Source organism: Pipra filicauda, unplaced genomic scaffold, assembly GCF_003945595.2.
Source record: "Pipra filicauda isolate LSUMZ 115617 unplaced genomic scaffold, ASM394559v2 scaffold106_size2291244_pilon, whole genome shotgun sequence".
In the NCBI taxonomy this organism is placed as follows: Eukaryota; Metazoa; Chordata; class Aves; order Passeriformes; family Pipridae; genus Pipra; species Pipra filicauda.
This window is the reverse complement of record NW_024103507.1, coordinates 1,031,421-1,056,956: the sequence shown is the minus strand read 5'-3', so window position 1 is coordinate 1,056,956 and position 25,536 is coordinate 1,031,421. Positions and strand designations below refer to the sequence as shown.

At 40.0% G+C, this 25,536-nt stretch overlaps 1 protein-coding gene across 2 annotated transcripts in view; it reads right to left on the bottom strand.

Annotated features, from left to right (window-relative positions):
• HS3ST5 (heparan sulfate-glucosamine 3-sulfotransferase 5) overlaps positions 1 to 18,066 on the bottom strand; it is a 188,895-nt gene extending 170,829 nt beyond the window's left edge. Inside the window, exon 1 of one of the 2 annotated variants that reach the window (XM_027731277.2) lies at positions 17,701 to 18,066. The gene's annotated coding sequence lies outside the window, so the exon portion shown is untranslated. Of the gene's footprint in view, positions 1 to 11,175; positions 11,366 to 17,700 lie in introns of those variants that run through there. The other variant, XM_027731278.2, reaches the window with a different exon arrangement.
• Positions 18,067 to 25,536: the final 7,470 nt, after the last annotated feature.

Genomic DNA, 25,536 nt, shown 5'->3' with positions numbered 1-25,536 from the left:
AAATATATTGCTTTTTAATGATTAACACGATTGTGGAGTTCCTCTTTAGAATTAAAAAGCAAACTCATTTTCTTTGAACTTTCCAGGTACCTACAGCAAGAGGCTGATCATGGAAATTTCAGTTCAGGGACGTTTTCAGAAATTTGTAAGCCCTTCAAAACCTCATGTTGACTTCTCACAGTTATTAAACATAACTAAGGTAGTTAGAAGTGCCTCAATGATGATATTCGTATGGCAGGTGTCACTAAGTGATGCTATCACATACATTGTTCCTGTTCTCTGTGTACATACAAACATTTTGCTTTGGCTATGCCAGGCCCTATGCAAAAGGATTTATCTTGTTCCAGCAGCTTTGCATGAGCAACTAAGGAGTTTGTTAATTACAGGGTCACTTTTTATTGCAAAGCTGACACATAAGAACGAGGTAGGAACTTTGGCCAGTGTCTCACAGAGACAGTGCTGGATGTTTTCTGCCCAGGAGAGATATATATTCATTCAGGAACAAGTTACACCTGGGATAGATCTAGATTATCTGTCATTCAGTTCATTCAGCTAGGGGTGCAACTGCAAGGCTCCAAACAGTTGTAACTCTTCATAAGCAACAGTCACATCAGTGTGCATTCTCCCTGTCTGCTTGCATGTGCGAGAGCTGCATGCTTTAAACTCATGACATATGATATAAAGTTTGAGAGGACTTGAGTTAATTAAAAAAGGTAGTCATAATCTGTTAGGTTTATTATGAAATCTTTAGAGTGACAATGCAAAATCATTCTGCAGCAATCCCAAGAACTCCACACAAATGAACTCAGTTGATAATATTTATTGACAGAACAGTGGTATAATCTCATTAATATTTGCAAATTTCAATTACAGGGAGGGCATGAGGCTGTTAAGTAGCCACAGTTTTCCACTATGATTGGAACAAACACCAATTTATTAATTCGTCATCTAATTTTGAAAAGGTGAAAGTGTAATGCTGCTAAGAATGATACATGCTCAAGTAGATTATTTTTGCATAGATATTTTGACATTGAAATTCGGAGTTGAATTCTGGGAGAGAGGAAAGCATAAGAAAGCATAGGTCATTCTTCATATAAATGAAAACTTGAGATGGATCACTAGCATTACGAAAGCAAGTAATACAGTATTCTATTACTCAAGACCTGAATCTGTTGGATAACAATCACAATTGCAGTTCACAAAAAGAGGAATAACTCTATGTGCATTTACCAAGAGGAAGCAAAAGGCAATGAAATTACAATTTGATTTTTTTTTCTTTTTCAGCAAAGATATCCCCAAATGAGGAAATGGGCTACTAATCAAGCAGAATAATTTGACAACAGGACTATCCTCATAAGGACCCCAACCAAAACTTTTGAAAGAGGAATCTGAACATGAAAAGACATAGGGATTTCGTGATATATCTTTACATCTTCTATACAACTGTAAGCTTATAGACATTAACAATTTATTTACTAAATAATAGTTTATTTGTAGATTATTTCCTTCTGGTTTGTTTTGTAAATAATATAAAGCATTATCATTACTTTCTTCTTTGTATTATTTGGAACATACTTGTACCAAAAGGCTCCTGCAGAGAATCAGAACCATTGTCTACCTCAACTAACAACCAGAAAATCACCCAGTTCATATGGAGGCAATGATTTTTAGACTAGGGCAAGGATAAAATAAACACTCTGAAGCAAACTCTGCCCTCCTTCTACTCAAAGAGCAGAACTGGTGTGTTATGCATCACATATCTAACACAAAAGCAGCCATTCAGCCCCAGAGAGAATAGCTTACAGATATCACTTTCAGGCAGTTTGCTGTTAATCTAAAAATAAGATACACGATCTTAAAAGGCACCAAAGAAGCATTCTAGAAACTCTTTGCTAACTAGCAAAGGACTGGACACATGGCAGAGCTAATAAGCCTTTTCTAACACAGGGTAGATGAGAAGTTGCTAAACCTTCTTCCTAGAGCCTGCTGGGGCATTCAGAAAAGACTGTGACTTGTCCAGGCAGCCAAAGAATCTTTTTCTCACAGTCCAGATACAGGGCATGCTGCAAGATTTCGCTGTAGCTGCCATCCTAGGCTTTTTACTTCATTCTGCTCCTGGAAGTACAATAGTGAAATACATCTGTTTTGGCATTCTTCATTAGATGTGACAAAAAAAAAAAAAAAGATTGGAACCACAGCGTCATCACCTATCATGGAAGATGACACTCTGTCTCATCAGGGTGCACAGTCTGAATGGATCTGGACTCATAGTTCCTCAAAGGGAAGATGAATATATTTGATGGCAGCTGGTAGAACAAGGAATATATTGAGCTCATACTTCCTTTCCCTCTGGCTCAGAAAGACCTCCTCCCAAAGGAGAACAGCTCCAGTCAAGCTGAGTAAGATGTGCTGTGAATTGGGAACTATTTTCAGCTTTTCAAAACCTGATTTCAATACAGAGAACATAGAATGCTTATCATGCCCCTAAAACTGAAAGTAAGAGGTGGTTCAGATAAAGTGGAAAGGTACACTTGCTCGAGGCCTTGTTAAAACCTACCTCTGGGTAGCCTTTGTCCCTAATGATCAGGCAGAACAGATGGCTAACGGGTTTCAGTCTCTGCCTGGAAGCAGTGGGGTTTATTTTGTGCCCAAAATCTGGTCCCATTCCATGGCTGGATGCCCACTGCATCTGCGGTTTGGAAAGAGTCTGAGGGTATGGTCAGATTGGAGGAGGTAGGTGGTAGAGGACCAGAGGAAAAGCCCAATGAGTTGAGCTGGACAAGCAAGTATCATCAGATTCAATTTTGCAATAGGAGAGGCCACAGCAGAAGAAGAAGCTGTGAAACACAGGCTGGGGGGCATGAAGATCACTACGTGATGAGAATCAGTAACAATACAAGTCGATCATTGGGAGAAGTAACAGTAATAAGCTAAATAAGAAATACTTACATAAATATTTCTAAAGACAAAGAGACAGTAATCTTATTTTTTCTTTATATGCATGTAAGACAATGTATTAAGGAATGTTATTGGTTGGAAAAACAGACCTGTGTCTTCCACCTTGCCTACTTCCAGATTATAAAAGGATCATTTCCTTTATAGGTTTCAAAATAATCCTACATGTTTGAATAGGCAGTCAACTACAAAACCAACAATGCAGAACAGTTAATTCATATGCAAATATTAACAATTACAGTAACACAGAACTCATAGAGTTAGCACTGTAGGACCAGATACTCAGATAATGAAAACTAAAATAACTGCTGGTGTCTATAAATTCAGAGATTCTTACCCTTCATTTTTATAAATTTCAGCCTGCATCTCAGTGTGCTGTTAACTGAACTGAGCTTAATATTCTGTATGCAGTCTTTAAGATAATTTTTGAAAAGGGTAGCCTTCTGAGGATAGTTATTTAAAATTCAGAGGGCTGCCCAGAATATCAGAGTAAGTTCAGCATTAGTGTAATTTTTCAACCTGACCCCAGAGGCCTACAAACTAAAATGCCAGCAGATTAAAATGCTTTTTAAGAACCATACTGCACTAAATATATGTATGACAGAGTTATACTTTGAGTTTTAAGCAGACAGTATCACATTGGAGGTGGCAGCTGAAACAGTCAGGCTAGGACAATTTTGAAGCATGTGTCAAACAGTTGCAGGACCAGGCTAATAGAGAGGTCTCCATCACAGTAAGAGCAGCTTCAAGGTTAGCCTGGGGAGTGGGGTCAGAGTAAGGCCTGCCCCCTGCTGAAAATAGTCAAGAGGAAGGTACAATTTTGTCCAGAGTAACATCTGTTTTTTCACAGTTTATAGGAAGCTATTGGCACCAATACCACATTGTCACCAAATGTGTCATGATCTTTCTCCCTGAATGTCTCAGCCTAACATCTGTTCAAAGTACCTTTATAAAATAGACTGAAATATTTAATAGGCAATTTATTACCACAAATTACGATGTTTTGATACTGAGGCAGCCTGCAAAGTGATTTGCAGAGCTGGATCATGATTGTGGAGCTTTTCCCAAGAAACAGCCTGGGTGAAAAAGCCTCATCTTCAAAAGAAAGACACCTCAAGAAATCTGACTTGTGGCACATTCTTTGTCTGACCCAGATTTGAGACTGGCTACTAGTTCGCTATCCGTTAGCTACTGTGTGATATGAATTCGTTGTCTTCTGGACTGCATGACTTGTATTCACCAGCTGAGAGCTACCATCCCTGCAGACAAAACTGAAGATAAAGGCACAGGCACTAGAGGCGTTACAGCAGGATACAAGGAGCAGGATGCTCTTTAGATCATGAATTACAGTTGTAGATAGCAGACATGCTTCAGACACACACCAAAGAAGCTCCAGGCCAGCTTTAGATCTACTTACTTAACTATTCCTTTTTAAGTATCGCTGATAAATAAGTTAAACTTTTTAGAACACACTCAGGTCTCCTTAATCATTGCATGCTATGCCAACTGAAAAAATGCATTTATATTTAGGTAAGAGTATGTACAATATATATTTAAGAATAAAGTAAAAATCAATATGCAGATATATATCACGAATAATCATACAGTATGTTTCTCAAATTTTTACCAGGGATTTTTCAATATCCGTTACTACCCTGTTGTTTCTAAATATATTTGTGGAGTTACATGCTGGACGTAATTTTCCAAGCATGAAGAATTTTAGGGAACTCAGTGATTTCACTAAAGCAAAGTAAGTGACATATATCACCTCCACTTCCAAACCAAAGCTAAGCTAAAAATCCTGGTATGCTTCATTAAGTTTCAATTTTCTAAAAAAATCTTCACTCTGTTGATCAAGCCAAATAGCTCCTACTGAATAATAAAACTGATATTTGACTATTGCCAATTTATCAGATTCAGATCTTTTTTTTTTAGGTTGGGTTCATCAAGTTCATTATATATGTGCTTATGCTATAGTTAAATCAGCCTCCTTGAAACTCCCTTGAGAGATATTCTAAAGGCATCACTTAGAGAAAGAAATGGCTAAAAAATTTAGATTTGATATTTCTCCCAATTTGAAGCCTCCAAAAGTAATAAATAAATGCAGCTTGCTGGAGCCCAAATTGAAAGCAATGTTAAGAGAAGGCACTGGTACCTCATGGCTTTCCCCCTTAGATTCAGTCTTACCACACACTTGGGGTCACAGCATTTGGAGGCAATTATTTTACCATTGGTGAGAAATTATTAGTTCTCTGGTAGTTATCTTTCCCCCAAGAGCACTGCAATTTACATATGCAACCCATGAACCACAAAACTGGTATTGAAGGATTATGATGAGACGTAGAATCTCTTCTAGGCAACATTTCAATTTACCCACAACCAGATTAATAGTCGCTACTTTTGAAATTGTGCTATCCTGCAACAGTGAGAATATAAAACCTTGAAAAAGCTCACCAATAAAAGATGAAGAAAGAGTAGAAAAGATGACTTTTCTACTGACTACATCATACTAAGATGAGTAGATGTTGCAAAAGATGCAGTGATGCTAAATACCGAGAAATAAAAAAATTCGTATCTTAAGATAAGAATCGCTATAAATTAAATGTATTTCCCCCCACAACTAAATTAAATATTGTTTTTCTTATGCAATTAGTCCACAATCATACAATTACTTATTAGAACTGTATCCAACTATCCTGTGTAAACGTAATTTTCAGTTAGCTAAAAAGTCTGTACTTTAAAGCAGAAAGGAGTTTGATTTCTGAGACCACACTCTAAAAGTTTCGTCTTTTTTTTTTCCTGACACACAGAATACTCAATATTCTAGCAAATAAATATTTTTGTCTTCATTTGCATTCTCGGCAAAAATTAGTAATGTAGTGGGTTTCTGTGGCTGGGTTTTGGTATTGGGGCGGCTACAGGGGTGGCTTCTGTTAGAAGCTGCTAGAAGCTTCCCCTGTCCCAGGGAGCCAATGCCAGCTGGCTCCAGGATGGACTTCCTGCCGCTGGCCAAGGCCAAGCCTATTAGGAGCAATAGTAATGCCTCTGCGACAACATATTTAAGAACAAAAGATTGTTGCGCAGAAGAAATTCCAACCAGGGAAGAGCAGAGTGAGAACATGGGAATAACAACCTAGGCACCAAGGTCAGTGCAGAAGGAGGAGGTGCTCCAGGCACTGGAGCTGAGGCCCCTGCAGCCCGTGGTGCAGACCATGGTGGAGCAGCTGTGCCCCTGCAGCCCATGGAGGACCATCAGGGTGCAGAGACTCACCTGCAGCCCATGGAGGAGCCCATGCTGGAGCAGGTGGATGAATGAAAGAAGCTGTGACCCCGTGGGAGGCCCAGGATGGAGCAGGGTCCTGCCAGAGACCTGTGGCCTTGGAGAGGGAAGCCCATGCTGGAGCACGTTTTTCCAGGTAGGACTTGCAGAGCCTGTGGGGGACCCACGTCAGTACAGCTCATTCATGAAGGACTGCACCCCATTGAGGAGTGACCCACGGGACAGCAGTTTGGGAAGAACTGCTGCCCAAGGGACGGACTCACACTGGAGAGGTCCATCAAGGACTGTCTCCCATGGGAGGAACCCCATGGGAGCAGGGGAAGGACTCCTCTCTCTGAGCAGTGGCAGAAACAACAACTGACCATAACCCCCATTCCCTGTCTCCCTGTACCGCTGAGGGGGAGGAGAGAGAACATGGAAGGAAGGAGGGGTGGGGGGAAGGTGTTTTTTTAAGACTATTTTATTTCTCACTCTTTGGCTCTTATCCTGTTAATAATAAATGTAAGTACTATCCCGACTTTGAGTCTTGTTTTACCCATGAAGATAACCAGTAACTGACCTCTCCCAGCTCTTATCTCTACTCATGAATTCTTAGCTGCTTTTTTTTCTCTCTCCTCTGTCCAGTTGCAGAGGGAGAGTAAGAGAGCAGCTTTAGTACCTGGTATCTGGCCTGGGTCAACCCACTACACTTTGAAAAGAAGTGCTTGTACCCTCACTTTTTTGTACCTCTGAAAAAACAGGTTTTTCAATACTTTATAAATTTCTGATAACAAATGCACTGTAAATGGATAATAGCTTTCCTATAACAGCAATTTCTGTATAAAATGAAACCCAGCATTATGAGAAATGTAACTATAAATAATGCAGAACACCATTTCCTGAAACATTTTACCACATTCAAATCTTCCACTGCTTTCAGAATATTATTGCATATACCACAGTTAATGACTGTTACAAACAAATATTAAGCCTTGTTCACTATTTGCAAAAATGTCATGCTGGGCTGTAGTAGCACCACTTAAATGAGTTAAGTTCATTCCTAACAAGAAAAGTAAATAAACAATGTCTATGTGTTTGGAACCACACTGACCTAAATAGTACTAGGACTACATCTATGGAAATGAATTAAATAGTGGTAGGGCATGGATTCATGCCCTGGAACTATTTTTTTTCTAAAGCATAAAATCTCAGGGCAGTCTCTGACACTTTCATCATCTTGGCTACTTGACTAGCTGTCTCCCAAGGGTTTCCTGGGCACAACTAGGGCACTAGCCCAGCCTGGGGATTGCTCCCAAGGGACAGACTGGATGCAGCCTGTGCTTGGGAGGCTAAGGCAACTTAACCATATGGAAGTGGCCACGCTTATCTGACCTTCAGGCTAGAGGGAGGCCTTGTATTGTTCAATTTACTTATGAAAATTATAGGCAAGGATCAGAAATGCAGCTGTAATAGAAAAAAAACTCTCAAACATGTAAGCAACAAACATTCCCAAATACTCTCCCAGCAGTCAACATTCCCAATTAATCTCTCATTATTACTGGAATAAAAGAGACAAACCCTGACAAATCTGTTCTCTTGTGTCCCTGGGGGATAAACAGACGTGAGTGGCCACCTTCTGTCTACCACCATGCTGGGGATTTACACTGTTTCTCCATGCTGTGCTTTACATATTGACCCAGTGCACTGGTGCTGATCACACAGCCGAGTCTAGAGGCAAGCTGTCTCCTCCATAAGCACTACTTACTGATCCATGTCAAGTCATATAAACAACACATATTCAACTTAAGGTGCTGAAAAACTGGACTAAGAAAATTAGATTGTTTTCGAGCTGCACACTAAGTCTTTACCTATATTTTAACTCTACCTCCTGAGCCTATATATTGTTCAGTCAGAAGGCATTTCCCTCTTAATGTTGTTAAAAAGACACACCTGATTTCTCAGTCACTACTTTCTTTTGCTATAGCAAATAGGCAATTCCTTTCCTCTTTCTTTCTCTTCTCACCTAATGTCTTCCTCAATGTATTTAGGAATAAAATAATCAACCTTCCATGAAGCAAGTACCTTTGGAAGAAAGCACCTGGAATACTTCCAATACTTCCACTTTATCCATTAGACTAAAACCATGATCTACCCAATGTTGTGTCTGCTCTGAAATGGGTCAAGAAGTATTCTCCCCATCGGGAAAAACGTCTGGAGCTTTTGAAATTCTTTCTTGGAAGTTGCAAAAGGAAGTTTAAAATCTTCCAAGTTTTAGGAAGAAAAAAATTTTAATTTGGGATAAATCAAGAATCTTGTGTCAATATTCTGGGGACTTCTTTCGGTTTCTTATTTTTTATTTTTACAAAAAAATCATCTTATAAATTAAGAAAAAATGGAAAATATATCTTTTAATTAATATATGATCACAGTGCACAAAAATATATGAAAATATGTCTTTTCTACGGACATCTCTGTTTTCAATAAACTTATATGTCTGAAAAATCTAAATTTCAAAGAAATTTCAACCAGCTACAAGTTTTTTCCTGAGAGGTGACTGAAATATCTTCAAAGAAAAGATTTTTAGAGTAAAAAGTTTTGATCCATTCTGAAGTGACCTAAGAAAAATTGATTTTTTTAAATTTAATACAGAATATTTTCAAGGTGATGAATAATAAAGAGACATTAATCAGGTATATTTACTTTTTGTAAAAGAGAAAATGGTTTGAAAGTTTAGAAATTATTTTTATCAGCTATTCTTATTTCTCCTCTTTTCCTCATGGAAATTCTTTCTTGCTTCCACAAAAACAAAAAATAGCATAAAAAAATAAAATACACACATCAGTTAAAAACTTATATGCTATTTGTTTCTGAAACAAACAAACAAAAAATTTCTAGTTTGCTTTGTTAGAGAAGAAGAAAAATGACAAATCGGAATGCCAGATCAATCTTTTCAATCCATTTTTGTTAAAGAAAATAATTTCTGTTCAAGGATAATTCTCATAAGTAAAGCTTCTGCCAGGAAATTCATACTTTGTTGTTTCTTGCTACTAAGTTGTGTAAGGTGGAGGTATACAAAAACTCTGAGGTATCTGCACCACAAATAGTCCCTTCGCTAGCCACTAGGAGGGACACAAAGGCAGTTACAATACTGTAGATCCAATATATAAGGGAAGAAAGAGTTGTTTGATTTATATTTACCTAGATCTACCTCACTAGTAGCCAGGGAACAGTCCTGAAGGAACTGAAATGACATGTTTTTAGGCACACCAGAAATGAAGGTCTGAGTTTCCATTATCTGCAGTTGCACAGTTCAGCTTTTTGAAGCCCGTGTTTTTGGTTATACCTGAAAGAAGTGAACTTCATTCTTAGGTCAGATGATTGAATACAGTATACTGAAAGAATAGCTAGCAGTCGGTTGTAACCAGGTTTTTTTCATATGCAAACTGAGAACTTCTAATCCTAGGACAAATTTTTCACTAATTCTCCTCAAATCTTCTTTTCCTCTGAGTGAAAACTCTATGGTTGGTAAAAAGCTTATCAGTCATATTTTCTTTTGCAGAATTATTTGCCAAAAAGATTAGAATAGATTATTTTATACAGATTCTGCATCACCACTCGGGGATGTAATTTTCCACCAAAAGACAAATAAAGACATATTGTTTGACTATACTGATAGATTCTCCACTGACAGACTTTTTTCCCACTGCAAATCTGGTTTACTTTACATTTGAGATTAATCCTTTTACAAGAGGCAGGAATGTGAAATTATAAAGAGAAAGGATTTGCTGCCACCTCTGACATTATTTATACTTATACGCCATTTACAAAGGTGAGGACATACAGCACCAAATTGTCCAACATATTTTCCCCCAAATCTTACTTCTGACATCATGCCAAAGTTAGCTCCACTCACTCCAGTCAACTGTCTTTTCAGCATCAAAAGTTGTTATGAAAAAATGCTATATCTATTTAATGTATTTAAAAAATGCTCCAATAAATACTCCACTGCTCTACTGTCATTTTCCATTTCCCTAAAAGCTTCACATTACATTCACTGATAATCTTTCCTGTTTCTCCAAAGTAAGACTATAGTTGCTTTTTCAAGTCTTAACAGCAAGATCTTAACTGTGATTGCAGATGACACTAGCCTATAGCTGGAAAAATATCTTTCAGATTCATGTTTTTCAGGACATAATGTAGCACTGGCTTCAGACACTTACATGCAGGTTCAGTTTGTTTTCTTCCTTTTCAGGATTTGGCTACTTTTTTTTTTTTTTACTTTGACAGTACTGGCTATTATTTATAACCTTGGGTTTAAAACATTCTGCAGGAGAACCATTAGACCCTGCTGTTTTACCTTCAGGAAACAGTTTAACCACTCTCAGCTATTTATTGTGCTGTCATATCTTCCTCTGTAACTTGATGGTCATACAGGAAGAACAACCACCAAATCCCTGCTGGGATGAGGAAATCAGGCAGTAACAAAGTAGAGCATTACACAGATTTTTGATATTAAAAGAAAAAAATATATATGTATGCACATGTATACACACAGATAAATGTGTATACAAACGCACACAAAATCTGTTAGGGCCATCTGGATTTCCAACAGAAGAAATGGTTATTTTCTGGCTTTAGTCTTCTTTTGAGCCTCCTGTTACATCGGTATGTCAGCTTTAGTTACTTCTCCTGTGGCCAGAACATGTTAGGTAACTCAAATTTCATAATTTTATTTTTAACCTCAGTTGCATGTTTTGCTTTTGTCTTAAGGATCTTTCATAAGAGTGCATTTTTTTGCTCCTTGAAAAAAACCCAACAAAACATATCATATTTTTCATATATCTCTACCATTTCCAACTTTGTTGCTAGGTTTATTCTGGGTTTTACCAAACTCAGCTGTGCCTATATATCCAGCAAAAGTCATGCCTTCTATAATAGTAAGAGGAAAAATAGAAACAAACCTGTCTGCACAGAATTCAGGATGCAGTGTAAATCCATTTCCACTGATGTAAACTGACTTGTCTCCCATGAGATGCCAGTTTTCTAATGCTGTCATCACAGCAGCAATGTCAGGTTGCAGAGGAAGGTTTTGATGTAGGTTGAAAGTCCATCAGCTAGTGCAGAAAGTTTACATGCTGCTGAGCAAGCTTAAGTACCTGTTGTAGAGGACAAATCCCTTATTTGTTGTTTCACTTTCCACTTAATTTTACATAGGATTAATCATGAATATTAATATTTAATTTGCATAATTCCAAAGAAAAAGGGTGCATATATGTGTATTATAAATTGGTTTATTAAGTCCTTTTACAAATAATTTTTTTTATTCACAGATTTTTTTAATAATTTGTGCTGTTATGTAAAATCCAGTCATCCCTTGATAGACTCTGAATATGTGTTTGATATAATACAGCCTAATAATTTTACTTATGACAGTTCTTTGGAGACTCCAGTAACCGTATGCAGTCAAGATTGTTCAAGCCATTATAATGCAAGATTGTATTACAGTGATTTAAATGGATAAAATTTCTTTAATGTCCAAAAAGAAATTAATTGATAAACACTGTTCTGTAATGTATTAGGACAAATGTGTTACTTTAATCCCCTAGACAGAGAGCTGTATTTTAAGCAACACTGTTGCAAAAAATACAATCCATAAGGACTGTGAGCGTTGGTGTGCAAAAACTACAAGAATTATCTATTTATTTATTTTTTTATTTATTAGTGTGAAACATGCTGTATCAACTCAGGTACCTTAAAAAGCTTTACACATGTTTGGGGATATGCAATAGTTTAAACATGTGGGAATACCTTCAGTTTGACTTCTTGAAAAATGTCTGAATTTTACAAAATTGGCTATTAAAGTCTACCTTGTGCAGTGTTAGTTCCTGGGATTATATATAAAGTTCATTTTGTAGTAGTCCTTCACTATAAACTTCAAAATTTACATGTTATCTTTGTTCTTTTGGATTAGAAATATGAAAGAGCACAGCTGTGCAACTCTTTTTAAAACAGTTAATAGCTTGCAGTACTTCTAAAGTATACAAAACGTTAAAAAAAAAAAAGCAGAAATATTTAAATCTTTTCCCCTGGAAGTTAAATTTGAAGTTGTCTAATGTGGAAAACATTTTATAACCGTGAATTTAAACACTTGAATAAACTTGGGAAAATTATTACTTTTCATGGTCATTGATCACGAAAGCATCTTTGTTCAACAAAATGTGATTAGGTCCCTTTGAGGTCAACAGATGCTTAAGGACTAATATTTTTTAAAGGGTTTTGCTGATGTGAATCTTTCTGCAATTACCATTTCATCTGATTGTGTTGACAATGCACAGTAATGCTTGTTTGTTCAGGAAGAAACTTTGTGCTTACAGGCTTGTAATACTTAAGAGAGAGAGAGAGATTGTGGAGCTAACACAGTACTTATGCAACAGGACAGAAGTACTGTTAAGTGCTATTGTTGGGTTGGGCAAACCAAGAGCACAAATAACAGAGAAAAAGCCAGTCTTGGTAGTAAATGGTGTCTGGCCATTTCCCTTAAAATATTTTCCTTAAAAGATTGAAAGTTCTGTTCTCATTACTTTTTGTTTAATTTACGTGCATTTGTGTTCTGAACCCAATCTGAACTAAACTAGTTTTTCTTGTATATTCATCTTGATTTCATTTAGCTAGTAGCATATCATTTCAGTCTGCGTGCTTTTCTAAGGAAGATCATATTATCAAGGAAATGTCCTGACTGCAGTAAGAGAAAATTGAACACACACACACACACGCATATACACACACAAAAACAAAGCACAGTTGAGACTAGCCATAGTCCAGTGATTGATATTTTAAGTTGCATGTGACACTCTTTCCTTGTTCTGTTGCACTGTATTTAGATATTGTATGGCTCTCCAGACATGCTATGCATAATTTTACATACCATCTGCTTTACATGCCATGTTCCATATGTACAATGTATAACCTAAACCCAATATTTTGATTGATTTGAGCGACAGTGGAGGCTTTTGTTCTTAAATTGTTGAATAGAAGAATATAGTTCTAAATAAATTATCTGACGAATATGTTCTAGGACTAAAAAACAATAACATTTATTTTGAACATGTTTTTAAAAGTGTAGTAATGTCAAAATTCAGGTGACTTTTGAGAATCCAACTAATATTGCTTCCTAGATTCAAATACCAAGAGACTTGTAAATACTGGCTATCATTCACTTAACAACCATAGCAATACAAGGGCATAAACATGTTTCAGAGTCAGACCAGGGACAGCAAAAATAGTCTCGAAATAATAATCTGAATAAAGATGAACAGCACTTATTCCTCAAAACAGGATGAGGTTTATAAAGGTGCTACAAGTGAGTAATGGTTATTCAGAATCACATCCTGGAATTTCCCAGTACTTCACTACCTGGCTTCATTCAACCCAGCTTTAAATACTCAAATCTTATATACTCTTCAGTTACAGGTAAGCCTTAAACCTCTAAATTTCTATTTTGAAGATGCTGTCCACAAGAACATATCTGAGTCTCTACATACACAGATGAAGAGTAAGTATTGAAACAGCAAAATGAAAAAAATAATTTCAAAGAATTTCAAACAATGGCTGACAAACTCAAAGATTTATTCAAATATGTATCCTCAATTTTAGAACTACCGACTCTCTTCATCCAAGAAAACAAAGAGCATTAAGCACTGCTTTGGACACTAAAAAAAACCCATCACTCCCCTCTCCCCCACCAAAAAAAAATGCTCAAAACCCTAATATGGAAATGATTACCATATCTTTCACATTTGAGTTCAAATGGAAGTATCAACAAAAATAAATTGTGGCATTACAATGTGTTAGCAAACAGTAGATAGAGTGTAAAATAAAGGAAGCAACAAAGTAGAGTGAACAAAATTTTTCTCCATGCAATGTCTCATAAAATATGTACCCTTCGCTTCCATATAAGGCACATGATAAAAGAAACATTTAAATTCATAGGAAAATTGGAAAGAAACCTATAATATGACAGTTAAAGAATGAAATGTTTGTCTTGCCTTTGTATGTGCAAGGAGAGAAGAGATAATCAGTGAAGCATTTGTCCATTTTGTAGGGGTTTTTTTCCCACTGTAACATGAACATCTTAATCTGTTCACAGTTAAGTATTAGTGACGCATTCAGTTCACTTCAATGAGAATTCTACCAGATACCTACTAATAAAGCTGAACAAGAGGTGCAGCACCTCAAACTTTTTTTATCCTTGCCTATTAACACAAACTTGTACTTAAAAGGGAAATATTATTACTGGACCATTACTGAAAAAGGTTATATTTCTTCTTGTATTGGGTTTTGGTAGTGGCAGGGGATACAGGGGTGCTGTCTATGAGAAGCTGCCAGAAGCTTCCTCTGTGTCCAACAGGGCCAATGACAGCCGGCTCCAAGATCTGCGGCTGGCCAAGGCAGGCAAACTATCAACAATGGTGGTAGCACCTCTGGGATAACAGATTTAAGAAGGGAGAAAAAAAAACACCTGAGTAATAGAAACTGCAGTCAGAGAGAAGAGTGAGAATATGTGAGAGTAATAGCTCTGCAGACACCAAGGTCAGTGAAGAAGGAGGGGGAGGAGGTGCTCCAGGTGCCAGAGCAGAGATTGCCCTGCAGCCCATAGTGAGGCAGCTGCGCTCCTGCAGCCCATGGAGGTCCATGATGGAGCACAGATCCACCTGTAGTCCATGGAGGACCCCATGCCAGGAGCAGGTAGATGCTCAAAGGAGGCTGTGACCCCATGGGAAGCCCATGCTGGAGCAAGCTCTTGGCAGGACCTGTGACCCTGTGGAGAGAGGAGGAGTAGCATCCCACTGTGGGGGACCCATGCTGGAACAGTGTGTACCTGAAGGAGTGCACCTTGCGTATGGGACCCACACTGAAGCAACCCATGAAGAGCTGCAGGCCATGGGAAGGACTCACTGGAGAAGTTCATGAAGGACTGTCTCCTATGGGACGAACACCACACTGAAGCAGGGGAAGAGAGTGAGGAGTCCTACTCCTGAGAAGGAAGGAGTGCCAGAGACAGTATGTGATTAACTGACCACAACCTTCATTCCCTATCTCCCCTGCTCCAATGGAGGAGAGGAGGTAGAGAATTAGGGTGTGAAGTTAAGCCTGGGAAGAAGGGGAGTGGAGGGAGGTTGAGCAGGTGTGTGTAGGGGAAAGGTGGCTGTTTAAGATTTATCTTTTATTTCTTGTTATTCTACTCTGGTAATAAATTAAACAAATTTTACAAAGTTGAGTCTGCTTTGCATGTGAAATAACCACTGAGCAATCCCCCTGTCCTTGTCTCAACCCATGAGCTTTTTGATACATTTTCTCTCTCCTGTTCATCTGACGAGGAGAATGGTAGCACGGCTTTGGTGAGTTCCAGTCAATGTCACCCCAACGCGCCTATAATGTAATAATCACATTCTTCATATAGCATATTTCTGATACTTAACAAGTTTTTTTATCACATTCATCATTTTGGGGGTTCTTTCAACACTTAGATTTGAAAAAAATTAAGAATCACATTTTCTTTTTAAGGCATTCCAAGCAATTTACAGTGGTTAGTCAGGTTACAGAAATAAGACTAGCTTTTGCCATTTGAATATCAATACTTTTATTTGGTGCTTCATTATATATCTGACTACTCCCAGTCTAAATACTACACTGAACAGAGGACATTCTGTGAACTAGAACTTCCACTTGCTAATGGATTTTTCTTTTTTGCACAAAATCTTCTTTGTAGTCCATATGAATATGGGCATTTTAATTATTAATCAGAAGCATTCTTTCTTATTTGTATCTGTGCTGTGAAAGAGTTCTTAAAATGGGATAAAAAATTAATGTACATTTAGATTTTTCTTCTCTCTAGAGGGAGGGTGTTCATGAGTTAAACGCTTATACAACACCTTTCCTTACAAACTGTACTACATTTCTCTTGTTACTTCTCTACTGAGCCTTTCTGGGCCTGATCACAGGCCACTGAAGTCAATGGTCGCCCATCTAATTGTCTCAGTGGTGTCCTTCTGCTTTCAACTTTTTAGTGAGAACAAAGATATACAGCATTGGAAAAGTATAAGGTACTAAGTAATACTTTATAATGTCTGTGGTTAAAGCAATGGGCTTCAGCCCATCTTGGTATCACAGACATTAAGAAATCATTCCAGTATTTTACCAGTGCAAAGTGGCAATGAAAATCTAGAAGATATTTCTGGCAAAGTGCTGCTAAAGCTCTTCAGTTAAAAACCCTGCCTTTAAAAATTAAGTTTCTTCTATGCATCTCTCTCCACGTCTTTTATACATCTCTCTCACTTCACCATCCCTATGCCTTCTGCCCATTCCCTTTCATTCTGTATTGACTACAACCGTTTTCCTCTGAAGTTAATTGTGAGTTTTGTCATTGATCTCAGTGGGGCAGTTATCATACCCAGGATGCAAAACACACTGAGATCATTGTCAAAGTACAGATAGTAAAAGTAAGAAAAAAAAATATCAATGATTTACCGAGGTCCACTTAAAAATCTCCATCAACTGGGAGCTTTTATGCGTGTTTCCCACAAATCGCATCAGGCAATCTAGGAGAACAAAAAGCCTCTTGCCCGATATCCCTGGCATTTGGTAGCCGGAGCTGAGCTCCTGCCTGAGCGGAGTTATCCGAGCGCAAACCCGAGCTGAGCAGAGCCACCCGCTAATTGACAGCAAACATTTTGCAAACATCACGCTTCCCTAAGGGACGAGCGTTTTGCCACCGGAGCCCACTGCATAGCAGGAGGAGGGAGCATCCAGGACGAGGAGAGGGCAGGGGAGCCGCGGGCACCCTCTCGTACCGGTCAGGGCTCCGCTCTCCTCCCCACGCCCCGGCGCGCAGCACCTGGGTGCTCCTCTCCGCAGGTGAGGTGCCCGGCGGAGCTCCCTCTCTGTCCAGCCGGTGACACCGCGCCTCCCGAAACGCCGGACCGCGCTGGCAGCCCCTAGGGACGTGACCAAAGCCGAGGTGGGGAGCAGCAGAGGACAGTCCCTGGGGCGTACCAGAGGCACCGTTCCCTCCGTGCCCGGGTCCTAGCACGGCGCGGAGCGGAGCCGCCAAGGAGGGAGCCCCAGACACGGCAGGGCACCCTCCGCACCTTACCCGTCCCCGGGGGACCCCGTCGAGACGCGGAGCCCCGTACTCACCGCGGTGCTGCAGGCAGCAAACCGCAGCGCAGGGGAAGGGCCCCCGCCCCGGCCGGTGCCCGCTGCGGTGCACAGACCCCGTCCCTCGGCGCCCACATTCAAGCCCCGGCCGCGCAGCTAAAAGTCCTTCTGAGGAGCACCCGGCGAGCCACGCCGCCTCCTGCCTCGAATCGCTGTCACCTCCCCTCCGCTCGCCCCGCGCCCCCCCCGGCGGGCGGCAGCAGTATAAAGCAGTCCCTAACCCCTCAGATCACGCACCGGCAGAGGTGCCGGTCCTCGCCGCTACTTACCGGGCATCCTTCAGAGCGGCAGGCGGGAGCGAGGGAGGAGGAGGAGTAGAGAGAGAGGGAGGGATGGAGGGAGGGAGGAGGCTCCAGGCGGGCTGCGCGGCGCTGCGCTGTGCTGCTCGGCAGCCTGGGCAGCTCGGCAGAGTCACTGAGTGAGTGTCTCCGTGCGTGACGGCGTGTGCGTGTGTGCGCGACGCTGGACACCAGCGAAAGGAGACTCGGGCACCGAGGGGCGGCGGGGAGCGGCGCGGGAGATCAGGGAGCGCAGCCCGCGCATCGCGGTGCGACCAGGTGCGGCCCGGCGCGCCCCCGGCCCCGCGGCCCCCAGCGCCCCGCCGCAGTGGCGGGAGCTGCCGGGGAACGGGCTGGGGGAGGCGCGCATCCTCCTCGCTGGCACACGCACCGCCGGGGGAAGGGGGAGAGCGGGGGGAGGGATTAAAAATAACGATAATTAAAAAAAGCCCAATCACTAGGAAAAAAAAAAAAAAAAAAAAAAAAACAAAAAACATAAAACTCTGTTTCTACTTTCCAGCCGAGGTTTGAGCCCCGCGCCCTAGAGCTGAGGTCCCGCGGCAGCGGCGCACTCCCGCCGCGCCGGGAGCCGTCACCGCCCGCGGTGCAGCACGACAGCAGCTGCCGCTGCCGGTAGCGCCCAGCTGAGGAGCCGGAGCCTCTCCCCGCGTATGGAGGAGCCTCCCTCTTTCCCCCCCTCCCTCCTTCCCTCCCTTTTCCCCTCCTTCTCTCCCTCTCTCCCAGTCCGCTAAGGCGGGCAACGCAGCCAGGTGGTGCCGGTTCGCCCTGCGGCCGAGGCCCCTCCGCCGGCGCTGCCTCCTCCGCGGGCAGCGGCCGGGCTCCTCCAGGCACTCGGGCGGCGCTGGGAGGCTGCCGCCGCCGGGACGCGGCTGTAGGGGGAAAAGCGAGGGGCGGAGATGGGGAGCCGGCTGTCCCCAAGAGCTGCCGGCAGGGCCCAGGAGCAACGGCGGAGGAATGAGGCAGCAGCCGGGAGGGCCCGCCTGAGCCGGGCAGCGGTGCGGGGCCGCACCGCACTCCTGCAAACGCCGTTCCCCCTGCTCGGCTGCTCACCTCCTGCCCTAGGAAAGTGACCCGCTGGAGAGGACCGAGGATGGTGCATCATTACTGCCGGGTGTTTTGGGAGAGGTGGGGGAAGCAAGCGGAGAAGGGAGGGAGGGCATGATTTTAAGAGTCAAAGGGAAAGCGGGGCGGGAGGGGGGAGGTGAGAGCAACTTACACACCAAAAACGCCCATCCTGGGGAAAGATAAAAAATAGCCACAACAGCACTGAAAGTTGCTCGATTTGTGATTTGCATTATAACGCTGCCGCTGCTGCCTGGCTTCTCCGACAGTGTGCCCAAGGAACATGTAAGATGGGAGAGGAGGAGCTATATACTTTGTGTGTGCTTTCCCTTCCTGGCGGCAGTTCGCTCTTTCAACCTCTCTTTCTTTAAAAAAGAAATAACACCCAAAACCCAACCCCCCAACGGCTCACACCCCACACAACCCACTCCTTTGATGGAGAAGTGGCTCCAGGTGGTGATTTCGGAGTTGCAAGCCGAGTTTCCTTGGGAAAGGGGTGTGTGTAGAGCACCCCTGAGATTGCCCCTCTCGGGTTTTGGGCCCTCGAGTTTGGCAGCCCGGGAAGAGGAAGGAGCAGGCGCCCATGCCTTCCTGGAGGAATGTCAGGTAGTGCCCGGCGGTCACGAACGGCGGCAGCGCCCCAGCCCAGGGAGAGGGGAGGCCGCCGCCTGTTTTCTCTTGCTCCTCCCGCTGTGCGAGTCGAGATCAATGATTAGTGGTTCTGTTTTCGGCGAGGAAAAGAAAAAAAAAAAAAAGGAAAAAGAAGTCTGGATAAAATCTAACTTTTATTTACCAAAAATTCATGCCCTGATTAAAAAAATAGCACCAAACCTTAACCCAGATTACACAGTTAAACATCTAATCGGAGATAGTGTGGCTGTTTGCCAGATCTATGATCCATTAACCTTTTTAGCTCATTGTTGGCAGGCAACAATAGCACACGATTAAATTCTTACATTTTACAGACAAGCCATTTTCTTTCACAGTAAGCTCCCCTATCCTACGTTGCAATTAAAAATAGGGTATCTTCAACAATAAAAATAAGGAAGAAATACTGTAAGTTTTTAGCTACTTTGTGTTCATTTTACAGGTGAAAACCTTGTGCTTTGCTCCAGATAATATGTCAGAAGGTGGACAGTAGCATATTAAAAATTCTTACAGCAAGTATTTTGGATAATTTTACCTTCACAAATGAATTTTATACTATTTAGACTGTGTACCACTCAAAGTTTTAGTTGCAGTTCTTTTTACAGAGAGAAACCAAGCAAAACTCAACATAATCAAAATAAAAGTATGAAAATAGGATATATAGAGCCCTTTTTTCTTCTATATGTTATAGATGTATATACACATATATACCCTTTAATAAAAAAAATCCTGTCTGAAGTTATATATTCATACATAAGTGTTTGTGCATGTGTACATATTATATATGTATATATATATACACCCATTATATCAATATTTCAAAGTAATTTAAAAATTCAGAATAGAAAAGAAGCTAAGCTAAAAATACAGCTCTCAACCACCTGCCAAGCTACCACTTGGAGAAGTCGTAGAATCACTGATAGTCGTAGAATCATTGATAGTCATAGAATCACTGATACAGAAAGAATATGAGTTATACCTTGCACCTCATTCTTTACACGAACAACTTAGGTAATAGAAATATATCCATGGAAAAAAGGAAGTACAATGTTTTCTGGTTTGGGTTTTGTTTTTTTTTTTTTTTGGTGTAGGACATTAGGCCGTGGTCCTAATTACCAAAATACTTGTTTTGTAAAGTCTGCATTCAGCGAAGTTGAATCTGTCACTGCTGTCTCTCTGGAAGCGGAAGATAAATAGCATGTGCAAAAAAGGATAACTGATCCCATGAGGATCTGCGGAAAAGGAATGGGAAAGGTGATGGGGAGTAGGGCTATCCAGGTGACAACAGTGAATACAGGAAGCTGGTATGTTCCAGGGGAAGCTGGGCCTGTTAACAAGTGCCATCTCATGTGGAGGAGGCAGCAGGAAAGAAGACCTTTTGTCATGGTCAGGCTGTGCTGTAAAACACAGCCTACTGCTCATTACTACTGTTAATTAGATTGTAAGATAATGCCAACCTCTTCTCAAGACCTCCACACATTGTTTCTAAATCCTCTGTGGTTTAGGGAAAGTCCTTTCAAGAACAACAAACATGAGACTGAAAAAATGCTAGAAGGTCTAAGTTCATAGGACTCATCTTCTTGAGGAAGGTTTTGGGAATGTATTTTTTGTCACCCTAACAACTCCTCAGACATGGTCAGCTGGCACTGTGCTGTCCTAGCCCAAAGAGAGAAAGGCCCAAGTCTCTTTATTGGCTATTTATTTGTTTTAATCTGGGAAAATGTAGTCTTGATCCCATTTTCACTAAGATCGGTAATAAAATTAAGAAGTGACTACTACATTAGCAGAACGTTTTGTGTGTGAGACTGCCTGACTTCAAGAGCAGACATTAGGGATGGGAAAGACATGTAAATCTACACTGTATAGTGTTAAATTTAGGATATATTTTCACCTGTTGTAGCAAGAGTAGTTATTAATAGCTCTAAAAAGCTTATTGCTATGGTAGATAATATGTTAAATATTGAAAGCAGGTGTATTTCAGCTGGTTACTTTTTCTCTCTGTTTTCTTCACTAAATCCAAAGAATTTTCTCCTTACTTAAGAGCTGTCTACTGTAGTAGGAGAGAGGTATAAGGTGTTATACACATTGTTCCATCTTTGCATACGTTGTGTAGGATAATCACATTGATATTATTTGATGCAAAACTGTAAAATTCCTGACTATCCAAAATTCTCAACTTCCATGTGGTACAAAGGTAACAGATATTAGATAGCCATAATTTTAAGGAAATACAAAGTTGAGCCTCTGTTCTTTAATAAAGTTCTGTTTGTTTCCTTTTTATCTTTTTCTACTACAAAGGGAATTATCCAACAACTTTATTGTATTCATTTTCAGTATTGTAACTTGAAGAAATACGTACCATTTATTACAAACAGGCTTTGATGAGAAATAACAAACAAAGAAGAATTACAAGATTGAAATGCCAGCCTTTATTATATTTGCTATATGGCTACATTGGTTTCCAATCTCAGTAACACCTTTAAACCAAGTGAGTTTTTGGCACTCAAAAGGGTTTTCCAAGAGAGTCAAAATGCCACCGATTGGTATAGGATGACTACTCTTCCTTATATAACAGTACGGAACCAAGATGGTAGCATTTTTTAATGTAAAATTCATGTTTCACTAATAATTCTGGAAATTAGAGTGTTGCTTTATTTGTTAAACATCTAGTCTGTCATAAAATGTAATTATATCCCAATTTTTCAAACTTGCATTCTGTTCCACGCAAAGTGTCTCATCTGCCAACTTTTTATTAACTTATGTCATGTTGACTTATTTTTTGAAAAAAAACCTGTGCTTTTCAAGAACTTCGTAAAAAGTTGATGCGTTTAAGGATCTTATAGGATTATGTATAGTCATGTATTACAATAATAGACACAATTTTTAAGAAATCTAACCAATTCTGTTAAGAAATTGCATCAGTTCTGTTAGATTGGAACTTGCCTTCATAACCCACTAAAAACATGCTTCACTGACTCAGTAAATACTATATGTTTGAGCTGTCTGCATATTATTGACTTTTCTGGTTTCTGCAAAGCATTACATCAGAAGTCCCTTCCCCCCATTGTTTTCATACTAGAAAAATCAATTCAAATCTTAGATATACAAAGCAACAAAGGTAAGCTAACCTTGATATATTTCAGAATTTATAAAATCTCCTTGTTTGTTTTGTTGAAGCTCTGCTTTGCAGGCTTCAGCACCCGAGAGTTTTACAACTCTTTCTGAATATATGGGAAGACATACTAAACAATAATAGGCTGAGAGGCAGCTTATTTAAAATCATAGGGGAATGTGACTAGCATGTTAAAGAGAGACTTTCATTTTGGGGAAAAAAATTTCAAAGGTACTAGGCTTAGAATCATGTTCTGCCTTCAAATGTCCAAGCATGATTCCCTTCAGGAAAAAAAAAGATTGTATGTAAAGACATAACATTAATTTTAATGGAAGATCAATGGATATATGCAGAGTTATTTGGTCATTGGGCACCAACACTAGTCATCTTTTTCAGAGTTTTATGATGGTTTTGCTACTCTGTTCAGTTCCAAACTAACAAACAAAGCCTACTGACTCTTGTTTTTCATTAAGATAAGTATTGACAAAATAAGTGTGGTTTGCATATCTGAGGAATAACTCTCAGCTATCTTACTGCCCATTCCACATTTCTTCCTGACACTGCCATTGTCTTATCCTGCTTTTAACTTATAAGTTTGCTAAATTTCAGTGATTCAACATGAAATTCAGTATGCTGTCTCAGGCTGCACGTCTTTAGCATACCCAACCTAAAAGGCTCTGCTATACCTTAGAATGAGATTGAGGGACATTATTTTGTTTCATTTCTTCTTAATATATTCCTTGTAAGGTTTATTTTTTTTAAGAACTCTAGCATCTTTAGGTAATGAGGAAGAGACTTATACGTTGGCAGGGTGATAAGTATTGGTTAAGTTCAGCATGACTTGGTATCACCATGAAAATTCATTTACATTTTTCCAGTTCATGAGCATTTGGAAGTTCAGTTCACACATGCTAAATAGCAGTTTGTTAGAGTTATGCAATTAAATGCATATGTTTAGCTATTCTCCATCCAGGTAGATTCAGAAATGGCCTGGATTTGTCTCTCCCAATGCTGTTGCTCTTAAGCAAGAGGGTCTGTTTTTCCTCTGCTCTCCATTTTGTTTAGAGCCAAAGGTGCACTGAGAAGTAGTTCAGTTGAGTGCTGGAATGCAAGAAGTCTTATCTGGATTTCTTGGGACTGGGGAGCTGGCAAGGATGAAGTGAGAGGGATTTCAGTGATAAAGAGTGTAGAAGAAAGATCTGAGACCTGAGAGGAACTGGTAAGGAAGAGATTGAATTCAGATGACTAACTGCTAGGTGCAGAAAAGGAGCATCAGACAAGACAATGGATCTCTATGTGTGGCAGTCAGATGGGAAAACTATGTGAGAAGTTTATAATTTTGGATATGTTGATAAGGAAAAAGAAGAAATCAAAATACGGAAGACTATAGCTGGCTAAGAGAAAAGTCAGGTGGAAACAAGCCAGTGAAGATGAGAATGAAGTCCCAGAAGTGGGGGAGAGAGCGAGAGAACTGGAACAAGATATAAAAGCAGGAAAGTCTGTAATAAAAAAGTCAGAAAAGAAATACAAAAATCTGTAATACTAGAGCATACTGCCAGGTAGATCTTGGAAATGAACCAACTATCCCAAACCTCAGCATTTCGCTGTTATCAATAAATATCAGTTGTCAAAGTGTGCTCCTCACTCTCCTGTGGTGTTACTCTATACAAGGGGTGACCATCTGCTACCATTGTCAAACCTCACAGTAGCTCTACTGGCAGAAACATACCCTGCAGGTCTAACTTCCCGATTTCAATGATGAATCTCAGGTATCAGGCCACTTTTTGAAATACTTGTGTTCATTCTTTGAAGAATAATAAAGACATGGAAAATGAAAAGGAAAAGAAAAAGAAAGAAGAATGAAAATGAAAGGGAAGAAGGGGGCCCTTTAATTCTTATTACATTAAGGTGTTGCTGTCATATATTAGGGAACATTAGAACTCCAGTTGATTTTACTAACTCTACTCAACTTCTTCCCTATTTGTGAATATACATTATAACACACTTAAAATTACAAAACCATGTACTATTTTTTCTTCCATCAACATAGGAGATTATCACTGCAGAAGATGAGTCCTGGCTAATGACTAAGCAGGTTTACAATGTTTTGTTTTATTTTCATTAACCTTTGGCCAGATTAGACACTTTTTACCAATTTATTCAAACTCTATTGAGAAAAAATATTGAGTTTTTAGAGGACCTTTTTCTGAAACCAGTCAATATGGCAGCTGCATGCCTTGCAAATAATTATTAATTTACTTTCACAGTGCTTCCATCATTCCCATTGCAGAGGTGAGAAGTAAGACATAACCAATTAAAGCACGAGTATCCACCATGTTTTAGTATAAATGTAAATTATCTAGCAATTTACATTTTACTTTTTGAAGGGCTATTGTGTGCTCACTTCAGCCAAGAGGTGAGCACTTCTACAAATGAGACCCAGGCTTTTAAGTAGGGCATCCAAAACAAAAATACTTGAAACTTGTGGGAAGTATGTGACCAGTTAACTCTTGGTGGATTTTCTAGCTTACTAGTAGAATTTCCCAGTAATGCAAGGGGATAATATCCTGCTCTTCAAGTCACCGTTCCAATAGTTTAAGAATGAAACATTAATTGAAATGCCTACTGAAACCTCTTTCACTGTATATGCTCTAAAAAAAAAAAATAATAATCATAATGAGGCAGCGAGAACAATGATGACGGTATCATTATAAAACTCATCCTGCTTTTTTTCCAGAGGTGATGATCAGAGGTCCTGCAGAAACAAAAGAGATTTTGACAATATATGTGCAAGCTACACTGGAACCCACCCATGGTTTAGACTAGGTCATAACTGAGAGTTAGTTCTTCAAGCATAGTGAAACTCTAAATCCCAGAATAATCTGCTACCTAAACGTTTGCTGAACGTTTATTTTTGAGCCAAACTGGAATAGTTTGTCTACAGTGAGAAGCACCTGCAAAATTTCCAGCTTTGAAATTGACAG